We start from the raw sequence: 6,106 nt of genomic DNA on the forward strand, positions 1-6,106 counted from the left end.
GGGAAAGAAAGGTGGGGTGGGAAGACTAGCTGAGATCTAGTATTTCCATACATTGGGAGAGACATGGTGAAGGTTACACTCTAGAGCAGGAGCGTGTGCACGTGCGTGTGTGTTTGAGTGCCTATGTGCTCATGTATTCAGGTGTCTTACCTGCTGCTAGATCACAGAGTTGCAGAGTATTAGGACTGACAGGATTTATAAAGTACAAAGTCCAACTCCTTCATTTTGCTGTTGGATAAACTGAGGCCCATACAGGGAATGTGAGTTGCACTTGGATCACTTCAGTGTTTAGAGTATTCATTTCCCAACCTTGGCTGTTACAAGCACCTGGAAGAGCTTTTAAGAAATACGAGGGACTTCCCTGGTGATCCAGTGGTTAAGACTTCTTGCTTCCAATGCAGGGGATCCAGGTTCAATCTCTGATCAGGGAACTAGACCCTACATGCTACAACTACTAAGACCTGGCACAGCCAAATAACTAAAATAATAATAATTAAAAAAAGAAATACAGATACTTTGGCTTGATGCTTATGAGACATTAATTCTAATTGGCATTAGATGCTAATTCTAATCGGTTCAGGGTGGGAACCGGGTACAGGAATTTTTTTTTTTAGCTTCCCTGGTGACTCTAATGGGCAATCAGAGCTGAGAATCACTAATGAGGAGGCCAGAGAGAATGGAGAGGAAAGGCTGCGCCACGTGTTTCCTCCTGGGCGTGGTGGATGCATCCAGCACGCAGGAGCTGCAAATAGAGGCTTCCAATCACCCCTACCCCACCCAGAAGAGCCTGGCTCACAGGAGTCCAGTGGGGATGCTAGGCTGCTCCAAGAAAGGTTATTCAAACACCTCACTCACCAGCTTCTGTTCACCTGGAACGGGGTTTCAAGGGCCGATACCCATCTGCGAATGTGAACATCAAGAGGCTCTGCCCTAAGCAGAAGTGATCTCTCCAGGGCCCAGGGGCTGTACATATGTGGGAACAGGGGGCCCATGAGCAGAGATGAGACAGCATTTGAAGGAGCCTTCCTCCCATGCTGGTACACCCAGGAGACGTGCCGGGTTTGGGGGAGGGGAGAATAACCCAATTCTTAAGTCCCTCTCCCAGGGACATTAAAGGGATACTAATTCATCTTCTCTTCTTCCTTCTTTTGGGATAAGCACATGGCCTGTGGCCAGTGCTTTTTCATTTATGTTAAACTTTTCAGTGGAAGAAACAACTCCATTTTCTTGGGCTGTGCACGAAATCAAAACTAGAACAGCCAGTCCCTGTGTCCCTCTCCACTGCCCTGCCCATTGCCTTTCTCTTCTCTAATTTGCTCCGTTTCTTCTCACATCGCCACTCCTGGGCTCGTCTGGACAGCAGCACATGTAGTGCACTGCACAATTCCATCCTCACGACCACAACCCTACTAGTTTCTCTCTGCCATCCTTTTCTGGTCCCTCTCCCCTGGAGATTACTTCTTCTAACTTCATTTCCTGCAAGTTCCTCTTTTCTAACTGCCTCGGGAAGGAAGCCTGGCCTTTCTAGGGCCTGACCCACATCCATCACACTTGGCAGAGTAGGGCAGGACCAAGGCCAGGTGCCTACTGCTTAAAAAAGACAGGGGCCTCCTTTCTCAGGGGGCTGCCCTCAACAGCTCACAGAAACCGTACTCTCTTGCTCATCCAGTTTTGCTTTGCCAGATGTAAATTGTTCTTGAGGGTCACCAAAAGGCCATCAAAGCTATTTCATAGATAAGCATCTCATCTACCTTTGTGTTTTCCCTTTCACCTGGCAGCCTACCCCACTTCCTCAGCACGATTTCCCCGGAACTACATAAATACACCCTTCCGGCACCCTGCACACTTCATCGCCTCTAGCGCTTTTTAAAAAGTTAACTCGTTTCATCTCCGTAACAACCTCATGATAGAGGTATTGACCAAAGTTGGGAACAAAACCAAACCAAACTAACCCTGAGGTTTGGGTAACGTGCCTGTGGCAGAGCTGGCACCAGAACCAAGGGCTGCTGGTCCCAAAGCCTGTGTCCTGAGTCACTACACCCTAAGGTCTTTGCTCCCCATGAGCTGCTGCACCCCTGCCTCCCACCATCCTTGTGCTCCTTAATGCCGCATGGCTTATTTTCCTGGCTTCATCCTTCAGACCTGAGTGGCCACCTGGCATGCCTTCCTGCCTTCCTCACCCCATCTCACATTTGCTCTCCTGGACAGAAATGTTGCTTCAAGTCACTCTCAACAAAATACTGCTGCCCCACCCAGCCCAGCCTGGGGGATCTGGGACTCAGGATGGTCATGGCGCTCACATTCCCGCGGGGTATGGCCCACATCTCACAGACAGGACCCAAACACACTGCTTTCTCCCAGCCCCTGACAGTCACCTTCATTTCAGTTCTACAGCACAAACTGGCCAGAGGCCCACAAGGTCCCCTCTGGCTTGAGCCCTGCTGTAATAAAACAGACAACAAAGACATCATCATCAACAACCATCATGCAAGGCCCCAGGGGCTACCTGCCTCCTCGACCATCTCCGGCCTCCTCCCTCCTCCCGCTCTTCCGCCAGCCCTCGGGGACCAAGATGGGGAAATTGTCCCATAATCGCATTTTACATGCACGTGCACCCGATCATGAGGCATTTCTCTCATCTGGTTATCTTTGGAAACACTGGGAGGGAAGGGGATATTAAAGAAATCCTCCTCTGCTTCCATCTTGAAAAAAAAAAAAAAAGGCAGAGCATTTTGATTCACTACCTTATCTTTAAAAGAAACCCGACATGGAAAAGGCGAGGGAGATAAGATCTATGACTTCATCAGCTTGTTCTCTGAAGTTGTTTCAAGCATTACCATCCCCCGACTGGCCCCTTCATTTCCTGTTTTCAATATCTAATGGCAAGGAATGCGCAGCGGCCCAGCGCTCTGTGAGCCTGGGGGTCGGTGCAGGAAGCTGATCAGGGAGGAAGCTTTTAAGCTCCAACCTGGAATCTGGCTGTGACTCAGAATATCTTCTTAATTCCGATTTGATTTTTACCTTAACTTTGTGGTCAGCAGCTCTGGATGGCTTGCGGTCTCAGAACAGCTGCTGGTTTGAAAGAGCGTAAATGCAATTTGAAAACTCATAAGGTTTCACATGAAAATGAAAAAAAAAAAAAAAAAAAAAACTTGAGCATTTCATAAGAGGAATTCTTGACAACCTCTTTCTTTCAAGATGCTCCAAATGCCTCCCAGACGTTCTTGCATCAGCTCTTACCGCCTCCCACGGTGGAGGCCAAGGAACTGGTACCATCTGAATCATTTGATGGAGGGGAAAACAGAGACACCCACTCATTTCTGCTTACACAGCCAGTCGGCACAACATTGTGACAGGTGTTTTCCTGGGCTCCAACCAGCTTAGGGCGGAGTGTATGTGTGTGTGTGTAACATGGGTCAAAATTACAACGTCAAGAGCAAGGAAAACCAACTATCTTTGGCTCTGGCCACCTGCCATAGAGGTACACTCCCTGGAATCCTGGTCTCCATGTTCCTCTCTTCTATCGCTAAAGCATCCTCCGGTGGGCTTATGTTGGTTGCCATAGTAATACTTCCAGCCACTCTCTTGCAAGTCAGGGCACAGCGTCCCCCAAAGGGGGCAGCACACAGAGACGCCTCCACCTATCAGGCTCCTCCGCTATCTGAGAGACTGAGCTCATGGTGTTTCCAAGGCGTCCTGAACTTCCTGGAAAACTAAGCTTAGTCTCTCAGCCAGGCTTTTCCTTCCTGAATCCTGTACGTGCTACTTTCCAAAGGCTAGAGGCCAGACCACATGTGCTAGGGAGCAGACCCTGCCACCTGCTGCTGAGGGGTCATTCTCTATGGTGTGAGTCTGGAGACCCAGCTCAGGGTACCCTGCCTGCAGGCCAATATGGGGAAATTCTGCCTGTTTTGGGAGTTGTGAAAGTCCTGCTGTCAGAGGCTCACCCATATTCACTTTGGTGAATGCCACCCAACCTTCAAGTACCAGCTCCTTCCTTCTTCTCAGGGCTTCCTGAAGCCTAGAAGTGTACTTTGCCAGCTGCTGCTGGGGGTCAGAAGTGGCAGACAATTAACTCCCCTCCTAATGCCTCAGAGCAACCCTCAACCACTGACTGACAGAACTGGGTGTATAAATGGCCCAGCTTCCTGCCCTCAGGTGGGGTGACTCTGAGGCACAGGATCTACGTGGACTCACAGTGTCCCTACATTGGCCACTGGCTGAATGAGGTGCTGTCTCATGTCCCCACTCTGATTACTAGTGTGTCTGGGGCTCATCTCTCAAACTAACTGCTCGCACTTGAATCCTTACCTCAGTTCTGCTTCTGGGGACCCAGACAGAGTTAGGGGAAGAACTTCTGTCCTACTCTCACCACTGATGGGGCTGTCACTTCTAAACTGAAGACAGAGCTTTCTGAAAACTCTCCATGTCCAGGGGCTAAGGCTTGGGGATCCTTTGATGTCTTTCTAGGCCTTTTCCCTCTCCTTTTCCATGATTCTATGATTTTCAAAGGCTTACTCCCCTGTCTGCATCCTTAGCTACATGATACCACAGGCCTAATACAATGGACTTGCTTTATATTTTACAGATGACAAAACTATTGCTCAGGAGGGTGAGAGATTTACCCAAATTCATTTGACTTGCAAATAGCAAAGCAGGAACCCAAAACCAAGCATTTGGATTTACGATCCAAGGTACTTTTCAAGTATATCTGTGCACAAAAACTTGGCTCATGGGCTTTTGTTCTGAATTTTCCTTCTTTCTCATTACAACAAAGAGTTGAGTCCTGAAAGTAGTGCCCTCAAAGGGGATTGGCAGGATGTGCCATTGAATCAGTGCATGGTGGCTGCCCTGCCTCACAGAGCCAGACACGTTTGTAAATCAGCACCTCTGGGGAGTGGACCCCCAGGAGGGTGATCACAAAGATCTAAGAACTCACTTTTCTTAAGGTGGAGAGAAGTGGTTACAAGGATAAGGCTTAGCTGGTAGCATGACAGAGGATCTAGGGTACAGTGGGGTACTCCTCTTTTGTCCTAGAATGCTGTTCCTCCAGACATCCGCATGGCTCAGCCTCTCAAAGATTCCCAGATTGCTTCAGGAATTTGTTCAAAAAGCACCCTCAGAGAGAGCTTCCCTGACCACTGTCTGAAATAGACCCTCCTTCCCATCATGCCTTTACCTTGCTTTATTTTCCTCTCAGCATTTATCAGTACCTGATGTCGTGTAATATGTTTGTTTCTTGCCGCCCCCTTCACCCCCCACCACTAGAAAGTGAGTTCCCTGAGGACAGAGATTTTCTTTTCCAATTTTGTCCACTCCTCTATTCCTGATACCTAGAATAGTGCCAGTACATTCTAGAAGCTCAGTAAGTCCTTGTTGAAATGAATTAATGAGTCACCGAAGGGAGATAGGACAGGTTAGTTACCTTGGCCCAGGGAACACATTAAAGCCAAGTAGGGCAGAGGCAAGATGGGCCCCGAGCCAGTGCAACTCCATGGCCTCTGGCCCATTTCTCTACCCTACGCTGTGCTCATTCCATCTCCAAGTATCATGGGACTCATAAAGCAGAAAACAAGGAGAAGAGAGATGGCTTCTCAGTGGAGATAGGACACGTGGTCCTCACTCCCTCCCTGCCTGCTTCCTCCCTCTGTCTTATCCCAGGGAGCTCCTTAGGAAGAAAGCCCTCCCCAGTCTGTCCCCAGAAACTGCACTCTGAACACTCGGATGCACAATCAACCAATTGTTAAGTCCTCGACAATACCTCATCAGTGAGCACAGCACTATAATTAAAAGTAAATCCAGCTCAAGCTCTTTAAAATAGGATCTAATTTAATTGGTGCATTTAATCTATCACTGTCACTCCACGCCAACCAGGGGAGAATGTCATCACAGCGGTAGGTGGTGAGAGACTTAAGCAGGCCCCTTGGCAGGGTCTCCCCGCTGCCCTAGGCCTCAAGAACAGCTAGGAAGGGACAGGCAGAGGCAAGTCTGAGAAAGGGAAAGTCACAAAAGCCAAGGGCCACATGGCTCCAACTGGAGTTTGGGCGTGGCTGGCATGGGCCTCAGTCCAGTCCTGAGGTCTAGCCACACTCCCCTATAGGCCTTG

This window comes from Bos taurus, chromosome X (genome assembly GCF_002263795.3).
Source record: "Bos taurus isolate L1 Dominette 01449 registration number 42190680 breed Hereford chromosome X, ARS-UCD2.0, whole genome shotgun sequence".
In the NCBI taxonomy this organism is placed as follows: domain Eukaryota; kingdom Metazoa; phylum Chordata; class Mammalia; order Artiodactyla; family Bovidae; genus Bos; species Bos taurus.